Raw genomic sequence first — 15669 nt, 5'->3', positions numbered from 1 at the left:
TGTATAAAAGTGAACTAGAAATTAAACACAAATTAAATATCCGACCAACTTGAATACGAAAAATTGTCTGCGACCAACTTGAGCAAGAAAAATTGTCTTCATTCTTTCAATGTTGTTTACTTTGAATGAAGAGAAGTAAAAGCGCAATTATTTTGAAAATTATTATTATGAATTCTGTCCTCTATAATAGAAGCAGATATACAGTGGTACTTACTTTACATATATTAAAGGATCGATTTGTTATTGTTCTTTTGATCTCGGGAAGCAATATAATTTATTCACGATTCTTTCGCATATAACTTTGTTCTCCATAAGAGACGCGTGCATACGTGGAAACACGCCGGTTTTATGCGCGCGATGAGATTGCTCGTAAAAATTCCCTTTCATCTTCGAACGGAACGTGTCTTCTCGGCACGAGCGAGAGGGTATGTCTGTAACTACGTGGATCGCGGCGCCGCACGGGCCAACTTTCAACAGAAGTCTGTAATACAAATCGAACACTTGCGATGCATCTGTCCACCGATCGGGAACGTCTTCACTGGCTGTAGGATATCAGAATGCGTTTCTCGTGCCACTACGTGATCGGACCACTGATTCTTTCGATCCCGATCAAGCATAACTATGCTATCAGTTTATCCGTTTATCAAAGTATATGGCGGGCGTGAACTTACGGTTAGTTCAACCCAGCCTGGCTTGCACCATCTAGCCACCAACAGTCCGGTAATGACTGCTATTTCATCTCTAGATGATAAGCTCGCTTCTTTGGCATCTTAGGTTTGTGATCTCGGACTGGTCTCATGTGTTTAAGTTCGGAACCAAAAGGTTTTAGTAACCAGGGATTAGCTAAGTGTCCTTTCGAGGCTCATGTTTGTGCGTTGAGGAAGCCCCCCTCGTGTAGCCCATCGTGGTTCCATCGATTAGTTTTCCAATTTGCAAAGACGTAATTTTACGAAATCTAGGTCTAAGCGGAAAAGCTTATTTTTGCCCTTCGATGTAATCGACGTAGGAGAAATGTAATCGGCGACGAACTGTTTTTCCACGTGTTAGGATTCGGCCTCATTTTCAGCTCGACGCTAACCGATCTCACACATTGTCACACTTCCCATCATCTCAAACTTACCTCTTGAGAAGCTACGAAATTTGGAGTCTCGATAGCAATTTGATTATAATTCTTCTAATGATGTTTGGTACAGATAAGAAATATTCCTCACATTTGATGAACCGGAAGTCTCCTATTAACTCATAACCGTGCTAGGATTCGTAATTTGAATATTCGTTACGATTGCATTATCTGTTTTATTAGGTTGGCAAAAATAATATCAGTATGAATGGAACTGAAATAGAGTATTGTTTACAATAATTTCAAGGAATTTATAGAATTATAAACTTCGAAGGTAAATGAATTACCAAATGCTATTAAATAAGTTCAATAAAAATGGAAACAATAATATTACATTTACAAATCTAAATTATTTGTAGTAGCAGACAGATCCATATTATAATATTTCATTTAATTACAATGCTGAATATAACTGATGTTAAATAAAATCAGACGTACATGGTTGGTATTAAATTAATTCTTTTACAAGCGTGTAACTATACATTTTTAATATCTTTCTGTCAGTGAGGAACAAACTGAAGCGGAAATTGATTTTTGAATATACAGATTTTATACGTTACTCGATGTTTAAATCGTTGATAGCAGAAGAATAGGAATTAACAAATTTTGTATTAATGAACAGAACAATTTTAATATAGTCCTGAGCATACAAAGATTGAGAATTCATAAATGTAAAATAAAAGTCTGGGACAACATAGGGATAGTTTAAACATGTAGAAAATATTCGTGTCCTCACGGTAACATGATTTATCAGTAAATTCGTTAATCCAAACCGCGAGCTGACCGATGAGCAGCCGCCCGTTTAATTAAAAACTCAATTCCGCGATGGTGGCCCAAGGGAAGCACGAGGAACGGTGTCTGCATGTCTATTTAATGTAATTATTAACGGCAGACCGTAACTTTGAATCAGGTTTCGGTGTGTATGCACTTAGTACAATCTACCCTCCGAAGCCTATTGTTCTTGAATAACTATCCTATACGACTTATGGTACAGAACTTCGAATTTTACATACGTACATATAGTGACTCCTATTAATATTCGGACACATTTCAAAACGGAATAACTGTTCTAATATTGGATTCAACAATTCAATTTTCTGTGGGATGTTAGAAGGCTTAGTTTATACACCTTAAAGAAAATGAAGTTCTTTGATCCAATATTATTGTATTTTAAAGTGTGTCCGAATATCAATCGGATTCGTAGTAATAATAGGCTCATTATTAAACTTCTAGTTAGGCAGCGGCGGAATTATCGCACGTGTTCAAGTTTCATTAAGGCGGCTGAAATCGTTTCACGCGCAAATCTCAAACCCGTTCGGGACATTCGAACAACGCGAACTAGACAAAACAACGGGACTAACGTGAAACGAAGGTACAAAAGCCCGGGCGAGTAACAATTTTACAGGAGCCTTTTCATTCAGGCCAATCAGAAGACCTGAACCCAAAAGGCCTTTGTTCGAGTTTCGTTTATCGCAGGCTGCTTTTAAAAAGTTGACCCCAGTCAATCTCCACGGAATCGTACAGCGGAAGACAAAGTATACCCGAACCCGACCCGTATTTCCGCAAACCGGCAGGTGAAACCTTGCGCCAACATTCGCCAACTTTGCCATTTACTAGCTCGTGGCCCACAGAATTTATAGTAAGGATCACCGAGCGCATGCCAGCCGCAATGTGCGAGCGATTTTTATAATACTTCGCAGAAGAAGAAAAAGAGCTGACAGTCGACTCCAATCGATTTTCTCTCTATTTACTGAGATTTCGATAAAGCCTGCAAAGAAATCATAATATCTCAGGAACGAACGATAACCGATGAATGGGGTTATTATTAATCGTACTTATTATCTTTGGTTTTATTTTAAACAATAAACTCGCGTTGTTCAAATAACGTAGGATTTGAAAACATTTTTTAAACGGTCTTATTTATATTTCCTATTTGCTTCTCGTTCCGAATATCTTCCACCCGAAACTTTTCTCATTCCGTTAAGAGAAAATGACTCTATTACTCTTGGAATGGTTCTTTACTATACCGTCATTTTTCTCGTATATGACTGAGATTACAAATGATTTTCTCCTTGATTTCCCGTTCTCGTTTGCTGTTTCTGTTACAAAAATATGGACAGCACTCTATTTTTTTAGTTAAATGTCGTCTATACACATATCGTCGTTACAAGAAAGTATAAATATTTCATTATTGTTCCAATGAAGAGTATGTAAATCAGACAATATTATATTTCGTATTGGTTCACATATGTATAAATAGTTACTTGTGGTAGAATTTAAAAACTCTGTAAATAGACTTTTGTTATTAGAATATAATTTTTCTGTAAGTGTAAACATTTAGATAAAATTCTAAAAAGAGGAATAGTTAGACTGAACAATTTGAACACAATACTAATTATCGCATTATTACGTTTTCCTTTTCGAAACGAAGTGTCCTGTTATTACCGGTCATCAAACTTTATGGTCAATTAGTGGTACCAATAGAGGTCTAGTAACGGCAAAGCCTTGGATAATTTTCTCGTTTCCAGGCATAATATATCTACCATGGCTGCAGCTAATATGTATGGAAGTACGGCACGTGCGTGCACGTTGGCCAAGAAATATGATACAAGTTCAGCGGGGAAATTTTTCTCGAACGATGCATCCCGTGTTACCTACTTAAATGTACATAAAACGAACTATGTATATTGTACATCATTTCAGCGACAGAGAAGCTTCACGGCAAGGGATGAATACCAACAAGTTTCTGAATGATTAAAGACAATCACTAGATTTAGGAATACTTATTGAAATTTCGTACTAGAATTCGATGACGAGCGAATCTTTCTTATAGAAGTCAATAATTGTAAATATTGGTAAAAATGAAAAATGTAATACGCGCTTGGAGAAATGTTCTATGCCTTGGCTTGTTTAATAACTTACCTATCAGGAAGTATCGTAAGCGTTACTGATTCTCATTTTAAACGAGTTAACTTCGCGAAGATGATCACGTCAATGCTGTCATGAGAACTTAAAACTAACCGCAATTTCAATTATCTGGAAGACTGTAACGTTCTCTTACTCGCCATGGAATCGATACTTTATAACACGACTTGTTATAAAAATAGATGGACGTAGCCGATTGCATAATGCAAATTCTTCAGCAAAATCGTTCTGCTATGCATCAAAATGAATGCAATCACTTTACTGAGATACAAGGAGAGAAAAAGAGGAATATAGGAAAAAGTACTGGGAAATTAACTTTGATTAAAGTATTTTCTTATCAATCGATGATTCAATCATATTATTGCGTTTGAATGAATAACAATCGATTACTGACGTTTACTTTATAGGTATTGTAGAAAACAGGAAAATTAGATTTAAGCAGGTATTGTTTCCCGCAGAATCAATAAAAATTCCGGTTTCGTTCTATATTCAATAAAAATTGTTATTCCATTTTTTATTGCACAAACAGCTGTAACATTTTATAATCTAGCTTTCCATCTGGGAATGTACAGAATGTTCATCTGGAATAAATGATTTTCAACGTGGCATGCGGAATTAAGAAAATGCGATGTTTCTGCTAAATATTTGAAACAAACTTCACATTTTTAGTTGAGGTATATCTTGTATTATTTTAATTTTATTACAGGGGGCATTCGTTATATTTAGAATTTATTCCCATAAATCGTATAATCCGTTGAAGTTTGGTACTTGTATGTATGGTTCACTGGACCGAAGTTGAGCAGAGGATAAAAAGAAAGACTAAAAATGCTGCACGTGCTCGTATTAAAACCGATAACCTTAAATTTTCATGAGAACTATTTCCCGTTGTGTATTGCGTATCAACTCGACTGAAATTAAACAACGTTCGTTGTTCTGTACCTGAGTCGGATCATTTTTCTTTTAACCTTTTCATCCCGCTTCGCCTCGATATCACCGTCGCCGTCCTGCAAATAATTTCGTGGCTTTTCCATTGAACGGGTCGAAAGCCTATTTATTTTCTAATCTAACATTTACACACACACACATTGCCGCGTGGCTTCATTCTGATGAGTGCGCAGTTTTCATTTACAGCCACTCTGTACTTCATCAGCTGCTTTAAAAGCCTTTGTAACTCTTGTATCACGCTTGGAAAAAGAAATTCTATATTTTGTACAATTATTCTAAGTTTAATAAAACAGGCTTTACTAAAAAGTCTGATTTTATTCACAGTTTAAGTTGTATGAATCCTTAAATAAAAACAATGACAAAGCATTCAAATTTTAACAGATATTAGATGTAATATTAATAAGGTATTGGCAAATTTTAGTAATTTTGCGAGCCTATTAAAAAAGTTATTACGTTTTGCATTCTAAAATTCAAACGATCCTCTTATCCCTCTGAAAAAGGTAAGAATGATTACGTTATCAGATGCGAATTCGTAATTCCTGAATCGCTTTAAATACGATGTGCTCTTACACTGCGCGGTATAATAAATCACATTATCCCTCAAAGAAGACTGATTACTCAAGTACGTTATGGCTAATTTACTAATAGCTACGTACCAAGTTGCACGAAACAATACAACACCTACCGTGAAGATAACTAATCCCTCTAGAAAATGTTGAACGTACGTTACTCTATAAAGGAAAATTAATGATTCGTAATACGTTCGATGAACTCTTTACATATACAGCAACGTCAAGGAACATAACAATCGTACTGCCTTAACGAAGCAAACGTTTAATCAATCAGATTAAAAATCATTAACGTAACGATCGTTAATAACATCTTTCCTACACAATATAAGTTATCTCGTTCGATTCTCATGTATTCACACGTATTTAGGTTCGTCGCATCGATCAGGTTTTTCGTTCGTTAAACGTTGTCGACGTCCTTTTCAATTACCCGTTTAAACGTACCAGTATTTTAATTAGTCGACGTTTCCCTCTCATCACCACCGATAAACGAGACACCGACAGGATTGCAGTTGACAAACGTGGTCAACGCCCACATCAGTGGTCGCGTGTTATCTTTTCAAGCCCCGAATGGGTCTATTTAACGTTTGTTGTTTTCAATTAGATCGTGCGCGCGTCGCGTGCTACCGCAGCAAACGCGGCCTATAATTAATGTCTGTACGGGATTAACTAGTCGCGCCAAGTTCCACAATGATCCGCAATTATTTTCGAACTTTGTTCCACGCCCTTTAATCTCACGTAGACCGACTTTAATAGAATCTTCTTACCAGGAGGGAATTACTTTAGTTACGCGAATTTAGAATATTTCTGTGAAATAAAACAGAGAATGATAGATAAAATTTCATTTTTAATGGCTTCATGAAATTTTATCAAATTCAAAGCAGTGATTAAATACTTCAGGATTTATTGTAGGATTGAACGTTGTGAACGTTTGTCTAAAATTAAAGAAAAATTGGTCAATAACTAGATATAGGGTACAGTACTTTCTCTGTAGTAGCTGACGTCTTTTTATATTCTATCGCCCATAAAGTCGATGTCGACGAGCGAAGCTTGAAAATTCGATTGCGCAAATGGCTTTATCAAGTTTTAATGTTACATTCCAAACTGTCGAGGAGACTGATGTACGAGTTCGGTGCGACACGGCCACTCGCTGTCACAGGCTACATACGAGTTGAGTTCTTTTATAAGTATTGTCAACCTGTCGTTTACGCGAAGTTAACGCTTATCACGAGTTCTATCATGTACCAGCCAATAGCTAATAAAGTATATAACTTTGAAACGTGCATACATCAATAAAGAATATCACATACAACAACTTGTTAATTAATTGAACGTAATTTGAGAAATTGAAATGAACCGGGGCGCTCTATAAATGAATAGTTAATTATTTTTATTTTTTTTATAAATAAGTTTATTTTTCACTTTATAAATAAATGGTTAATTTCAAATCATATAACTCAGTCTGTGTGTATGTACACATGTAGCTAATGAATATCAAGGGGCGCGGGAGCGGCCCGAAGGCAATCATTTTATACGAATCATTAAATATCGTAGGAAAATTTTAACTAAATAATCAGAATCGTACGAGACGTAAATTACTGGAGGTAATATTTCATTGCGTAATATCTTTCTCGCGGATATTTGCCGACGTCTTCATGCCTCTCTTAGCGAACAAAAAAGAGTCGCAGACAGAGGAAACGCGTATTTTTTGCCCTGATATTTGCTGTACGTCCGCTATGCGCTTTTTCCCTTCCTTTCCCTTTCTTTCCCGTTTTTTTGGCCACGCAACAAGAGAAACGCGTTGTACTCTTTTTCACATGGCCGAAGGCATATTATTTTTTCGTGCCTGCTCGATGCACGGCTACAATGAAATCACCCATCGGGTTATTAACCGACGCGGTGGTGAACCTCAACCGATCCGATGCCCGATTATACGTACCGGCAGAAGTATGTATACTTCTTTCGGAGATAAATCAGTAATGCAACGAATCGCGTCTGGCGCGAGCCGGGAAAATAAATTGTTCACGTCTTTGATTTCCCTTACGTAATAAAAGATGCACGGGAGTTGCGCGAAACGCGGTACTAGGCGACGCTCGCAAAGTTTTGCAAGCGGTTGCGCCTCGTTGAACTTTCTGCAAATTTTAATATCGTCGCCGAATTATTGAGCGAAGATTCACCTCCGCCTCTTGATTCCACTAAAGAAAGAAACATTGTGTAACTCTTATATGGAAATATCAATTGCCGAGTGACCGGAAGGTTTCTTGAAGAGTCCTTTACAGTTCTTTAAGAAACCAGGGGTTGAAAACAGTTCTGATATCGGTTCCGGTTCTTGGAACGATTATCGGGAGACGGAAAAGTTCCGTAACTAGATTGCGGATTTTATACATTTATGAAGGAACTGAATGTACAAAAGATGTAAATATTGTAAGCCACGCATAAAAGTGTATAAAATACTGAAACCAAACAAAGTGCACACTGCAATGTTTTAAAAAAAGTTGTATTTGAAATACATCTTTTATACTGATACCGTAAATAGTTTATTCTGCACAGAAATCTGCAGCCTAGCCATAACTGGTATTAGCTGTATCGATTCTGACGTATATTGGTTCTGAATTCGTTATTATATCGATTGTACAACTACAATTTTTCGGGTCTGTACCAAATTTTCCGAATTTGTTGTTACATATTACGTAGTATACCAAGTCTCCTGTGTCAAAAAAATGAAGTTGTTTGATTCAATATTAAAAACGGTTATAGTTTGGATATTAATGGGTACCTAACAACAGTTGAAGTGACAGTTTGAAACAATTATTTTCAGAATATTTTCAATTCCTATAAGCAAATTAGCTGAAAGTAGTGATCCTCTAGCTCTAGGGAGTGATTGGACACCTATAATTTGCCTACATCTGCCTAAACTGGAAGTTACATATTTAAAACACGAAATATCAAAATTAATAGGAGAATATAGACGAGTCCAATCACTCCATGGAGAATCATTAGGTGAAAGGAACGAAAACGTGATATCATCGTTACATCGTCATAGGAAGTTCTCTCCGTAGCAATAACTCGAAAATATTTTTTGAGCCCGCACTACTACAGCGGAAATATTTTACAAGCATATCAGATCACATAGATCACCATTCGCCAATACGAATTCCTTGTTCACGGGGTAACGAATTTTATCGAGAACTCGGTTATGCTAAAAGCTCGCCGCGAATGAAAAACGATCTCTCGTAACGAAGATCGTGCCGTCCGGTCTCCTTTTATCTCTATCGTTATTTCTAAATGTCATCAACGTATTTCAGCCTTAATGTAGCACGTGAAGGTAATCTTATATTCGCCGGTGAGTACCGATAGTTTATTACGGATATATTTATGAGACGATCGACTTTCTATGAATGATGAGACGACGGTTTCCAATATTGCGCGTGTACATAATTTAAAAAAAAAATGCGGGAGAAAAACGGAACACTTTACGCTTCTATAATATTCTATCGCGTTTCGAACAGGAATATCTACATTAAACTTTAACGCAATTTCGCGGTGAGAATAACGTTCTGTTCGCGCTTTTATGCCCCAAGGTGTATCGCTCTATCTCGGCATGCTTTTGGCGCACGCGATTCGTTGAGCACGAAAGAAGATACGCAGTAGAAACACGTACACCGCGACGGATGTTTCCAGTTGCTCTACCATTGCGCGTGTCAAGGGATAAATGAACAATTAAGGGATCGTCACTGAATTCCATAGTATTCGTAAAAATTCGGTTCACACGCTAATGTTGTTTTCTCTTGTTTTCTTTCGAAACAGAAAAGTTAATATACGAGAATATTGAAACTTATGACGTAAACATACAGGAATTTCGACGGTACATTTCTGTTGTTCGTTTTATGTGTGCGCGGTACCTATTGGATATTTTATCTCTACGTACGAAATGAAATATCGACTGCATTCTTTGATGTTAATTTAGCATGTCATAATAATTGAAAAATGTAGCTACATTTCTGTTGTACCAATTTTCTTCTATATAGATGTACATATTTTATCGTATGTTTATTCAATTTAAAGAAATGAAAAATAAATGAATATAAATTAGTATCGAATGACACATTGAATAATTACTGTCTCACTCAATTTCAGTCCATCAATTTCATTAAAAAAAAACAAAAAAAACGATTTACTGACTGTTTTCACTCTTTTATTCAGTTTCACTAATTCAGAGTTTGAAATATTTCACGTTTTCTGTCGACAATTATTTTTTACACTTTTATGAAAATCAACCACAAGAATCACAGCTGTCGGTTTTCTTCACGGTGTCGCCTGATCGTAGGCAATTCAATCCGACACTTGCAAATAATTAACTGCTCTATTATCAGAATACTGTCAATATCATGTGCGTATAAATTACTGAGATATTGATGCCGAAATGGAAACCATCGATAAACAGTTGATTAAAATCATTCATAGTACGAATTCACCTATCCAATAGATTGACGTATGTAGACTAGGTGGATTATCAGATGACCAAAGCAGCATCAATCAAAGCTTACCGGATATATCATTTGCTATTAAGTAACCCATCGCGGTCGATTCAAATGGATTGACTTCGATTGATTTGACCGTATGCATGATATTATATCGTATACAAATCTGTGCACAGAGAAGAATGTCTTTCCTTACATATAAAAAATGTGATATGCATAATCAATTGATATTGTAACAAATATGTATGTGTCTCTTATTCTATTAGTTTCCATATCCAATCGAATCTATACTGATCTCAAGGGATTTTGGACTAGCTTTATAAAATATACCGGAAATATACCATTTGGATAATTAACGAAGTATACAAAGAACATAGTACGTGTCACATTTTTTAGGTATGCTTTACAAAGCTGGTCCGAAATCCCTTGAGGTCATTATAAATATTTCATTAAGCTATAAAATTGATAATAAAAAAATAATAATAACATGTTTGAAGAAGGAATTTATCTCCGGAAGCTGATTTCCACATGAAATTCGTGGCAATTAACAGTTGTGATTAAGCAGAGAGGAATAACTTAAACGATACAATTTAATTTGGGCTTATATTATTTCACTATATATTACAATATGTATGCTCTGACCGGTTAACATTTAATAATGCTCTAATTAAGCCGAATTGGACGCGTGTTAATGTCAGAATCGTTTGTCGGAATGTGATATAGATTCGCAGATGAGTTCAATATCTGGATGTGGCTCGGCGAGAATAGATACGTGTTCCGATACTTTGTTACAATTGAATCTTCGCGCAACAATGGTTGTTAACTAATGTATTACAATATAATTCTGTGACGTTTTGTAACAATTGCAAGCGATGTAATACGCGAAGAATATTTTTTAATACCTTCACGCTTCGTTCGCTTCAGCGGTATGATTCTTTTTTAACTTGGCTACACCATATTCTGTCAACCCTTTACTTTTACTTTAGAACTTTGTTATCAGCAAATATAATTTACAGTGGGCTGGAGGAGCTCTGCGAGGTGACGAACGCAATTTAATTATCTCGGAACTAACCGAGTCGCGTACAAGTTGCGAAACTATTTTTGATTTACATCACATTTTGTATAGTTTAGGCGAAAATAAACAAGCTTCTTCCGTTAGAGTAATTTCTAATGCAGTTGCTTTGGTGCTGCGTTCAATTTTATTAATGCTTCTTGCTTGGTTCTAACGAAGCGAAGGGGGTTTCGTAGTCAATAATAACAAGAAAAAGTGTCATATATTTTTACCGGTCGTTTAGCTCCCGTTGACTTTTCCGGCCAATTTAGCATGAAATCCGAATTATCTTTAAATATAATAGAGTATCATCTAACAATTACTTAAGATCGTCATAATCTTCATGATACTTTTTATAATTAATCAACTTCAACGTCTTATTTTGTTTATAAATGTTACGATCATAGATTTAAAAATTAATAAACTCTACAATGCATTTTGTCTACATTCGACAATGTATTAGGGATGTGTGGGTATCCGAAAATTCAAGACAGGAATTTTTTTCGGGTTCAGGCGGGATACCCAAAGGTAGTTCAGTAGATAAATTCGTTTAAGTACCCATAATTTCGGAACCTGAATGTCAACTCAGGTCCCGAAATCGACATGGAAGCCGACGTTACTGCATCGGAGCATGATTCCTCAAAGTTGTGTTATAAGTTTGACAGTGCTCTCATATATTATCGTGAATGATCGGAATCGATAAGAAAAAAATCTAAATCTTAGACATGATATAATCTAACAGGAAAAGAAAGAGCGTAACAAAGGATAAGGATCCTTTTCACATAGATTGATATTTTCGAATATCTTGCTAATCTCAAGCGATTTAACCCTGATCCTATCGCTCATATCGATTATGCGCTAACTGCTCAACGGGTGACCCGAATCCGTACCGGAGCAGACATTTAATTACCCAACCAATAAAGTAATGTGTCCGATGATTGAATTCCTGCATCCGGATCAATCGTCGTCATCGTCGATCCGATCTTCGGAGTTTCTGTGTTCCGCCGCGTCACGGCGACGGTTGTGCCGCGTCCGAGAGGAATCGTCGACGTAGATTGCCCCGTTCACGTTGACACGTTTGTCAAGCTTGACTCTATTCCCGACCGACCTGATGCACGGGATTCGATGGAAATTGAACGAACGGCTTACCAGCTCTGTCCTCTGCACCGAATCGTTTACATGATCGACTCGAATAAGATGGATCACTGATCGTGTAAACCATTATCCGACACGCCGCCGTGGAATCGATTATCGAAATAATGCGTCCGTCTGACTGTCCCTCGGTCCCCACATCACGTACCTACGTGTGCACGTATGTCTCTTACATTAGCTGATTTTCCAACGCCAGCTGTTTCGTCTGCCCTCATTCTGTTAGGAGGTGTTTTAATCTAGATTTATAATTAAGATTGTGACTATGTCTCTTTCATGTGGTCTTCAAATCGTTCACGTACTTCCCGGTTAAGTAGACACTTGTAAGTTGTTTTCAATTTTGACATATGGAAATATTTACTAAATTCTTTGCATCGTATAGGAAAGGTTCTGAAAACCTTCATCTTCATTCACCTATAGTGACTACCATTAACATTCGGATTATATTATAATTTGCTTAGATCTACAAACGGGATGTTTTAAATTTTTGTTAGGGATCCTAATAAAAAAGTTGAAACTTGTTTATTCGATTCTTCGACGAATGGCAATCCTTTTAAATTTTTGGTTACACATTGTATAATAAACTAAGCCTCCTAACATCCCGCAGAAAATTAAATTGTGTGGTCCAATGTTAAAGAAGTTATTCCGTTTTGAAATGTGTCCGAGTATAAATATGGGTCACTGTTTGTATCAATTGCAATATTAACTGTCATCAATGTTATAAACCGTCGCTTATTGGAATCAGTTGCTTTAAGCCGGCGTGTAGATGAACGTGCTAGCTCGCGTGCTCAAGGATTGACCAGATCACCGTGCGATCATTTTTCATTGCTGTACGTGACATTAAATTTGTCGACTTCCTCTGAAAGGATGCGAGAGAAAAATAATTGAAGCTGTGAACACGGCCGCCGTCGCGCGAAAATGACGTGGTGCATTTCTCGATTTATATCATGTCGAGTTATTAACATAGCCCGCTTATTACTTTAGAACCCAAGGCGTTTATTGTTGCGTTTATAATTAGCCGTCGCGTAATTTGGTTTTTAACGGAGTAATACAATGCATTACTTTTCATCGGCTCATGTTCTATATTATCGTAAAAAGATCGATATTTCTCATTAATCTATTGTGTTTTCACCAACGTGCTTACAACACTCTTTCATTTATTTTTGATACTTGATATTCTGTTAAAATACCCGTTTTCGAGACAACAAGCATGAAATATAACTCTATTAACAATTTTGATGGAATATTACGTTCCCACGTTGTAATGGAAAGAGCTACAAGTCAGCATTGTTAACATGAAAACAGCCCGTTCTATTATCCGTATAATACATAATGAATCCTTGACGCTTCCCTCGTAATCGAATATCCAAATTTTTCGGGACAGCCTTCCGTAATTAATTACCGAACACCGAAAATCACTACTATAAAATTATTGTAAATCAGATGGAAATTGTTTTAATAATTATATGTGGAGAATTATGTCTGTATTCTACAGTTTTGTTACAATAAGAATAATGCGTGGCAAAGTGCGTCATAAAGAGTATTTTAATTCTTTTTGGCAACGCTAAACATTAATCGTTAATCCAGGGGACGTCTTGCGTGGCGATTGTGAAGAAAGAATGGAATCTCGACCAAGAAACGCGGAGCTATTCTCAGGGCGGTAACCTCGAGCAGGAGAAGCGAGCAGTACCGTGCAAGCGTCGAGCCTTTGTTAAAGGGACAATTAGCATTCTGTATGCTGCAAAGCTGGCGGAGGTGCAACGCTGCGTCGGTCCGCCATGTAGGGAACATTAGGAAAATGCCGAATGGTTCGCGGTTCGTTGCATCATGGTCACGATTTACATTTGTCTGGCCAGAAAACAGGGTTATCGTCGACCGATTCCCGTCGCTTCCCGTTACCAGTCCTGTTTGTTCGCGAGGAATTACTTCTGAAACTATCGCCGAGAATGAAATTCTGTTTGTGAACGCTCCCTCGAAGATCTACGCTCGAAACTCTTATTCGACATGACAAAAGAAAGTAGAAACAACCGACTTTCCTTATTAAAAATTTATGTGCACGGCTAATACACAATTGTTCGTTCTTATTCTTCACCTTGGTCTTACCATTAATACATATGAATTTTCATCGATGTATTGTACAATACTTGTTATATACGTATATAAAACAATTTTTGAGCTAATTTTAAATAAAGATACTAAAATAACACAGTAATACACACAGTCGAGTATGGAAACAAAACGGAGAATGTCGGAGCGAAAACGCAAGTAAAAAAGGTATTTAATTAATCAAATTTCATTCGGTTCTCTACTGTGAAAAAGCACGTGGAAAAAGAAAGCGTTTTAAATGGCAACAGTTACCTCTATTTGTACCATCGCGGTATTGTTTCACGCTAGAAAGGCTTCCTAATGCCGGCGGAAGTCCGAGCGAATTGAATTCCGCGGAACGAAATCAAAGTACCTACAAAAGGGAACTTCAAACTGAATAGTCGCTTCAACTTCGGCAACGATGAATTGCGCGGGCCGCATTGCAGCTGGCAGATCACTTTCGACAATCGAAGCTCGCTCTATGAAATGGTAATTATGAAAATCTTTCAAAGGAAAATTTCCTCTGGGCTACAAGTGAGACAAATCAAATTTTCACATGCACATTATTATGTGCGTCATCTAAAGAGGAATACAGAGATTCATTTATGAGAAGTAAGAAAAATATATCTAATAAATTGTTAGCAAAATGTGTAGAAAAAACAAAAGATTAATCGAAAATAAAGCGAAATTAAAGAAAAGTTTTCACAATTAAATAACAGTCGCACAAAGTTTATTCCATTTCTCTATTTTAAAACCTATCTATATGAAAATTGTGTGAATCTCTTGGATGTAGGAAAAAAGAGAAATTTTGAGGGTTCGTAACGCGAAAAAATTTACGAATCGCCAAAATTCGTGTTACTACATGTAATCATGGTCGATGTTATATATATATCGTGACAAGACAGCTGAAATATTTTAAATGGTCGTAGGATTTTGGAACGTGCTTTCGAGGCTTTTATTTTGTAAACACATGTTGACGAACCGCGTCAACGTTTGTTCGCATCTTTTCAACGCTTTTCTGGATACCAGACCCGCGCTGACATACACACCATAATTATCATGAGTTAAGATGTCCCGAGCGTTTTCCCTTTTTTCCTTTTTCTTCCAGACGCTGACGTTCAGGAAACTAATTAGCTACCGCGTAACGAGCGTCAGGAGAACAAAAAGAAGTCACGTAATTAGTCGCCGCTGAGGCCTTTATTGATCTCATGTGAAAGACACATGGGCATCGAAGCAAATATTTTTATATAGCTGATTATAAACAGTGATTATGATAATCGATGAGAATAGTCATTTAAAGTAACATTCCCTTCCCTTTCATTGAGCCAATTTCTAGATTTATAG

At 36.7% G+C, this 15669-nt stretch overlaps 1 protein-coding gene across 1 annotated transcript in view; it reads right to left on the bottom strand.

The window, feature by feature from the left end:
* LOC108624924 (zwei Ig domain protein zig-8) overlaps positions 1 to 15669 on the bottom strand; it is a 69482-nt gene that overhangs the window by 53376 nt on the left and 437 nt on the right. The window lies entirely within an intron of this gene.

Source organism: Ceratina calcarata, unplaced genomic scaffold, assembly GCF_001652005.2.
Source record: "Ceratina calcarata isolate Rehan_Ccalc_2016 unplaced genomic scaffold, ASM165200v1 scaffold335.2, whole genome shotgun sequence".
NCBI lineage: Eukaryota > Metazoa > Arthropoda > Insecta > Hymenoptera > Apidae > Ceratina > Ceratina calcarata.
Note: the sequence above shows the minus strand (reverse complement) of the source record. Positions and strands in the feature narration are given on the sequence as shown.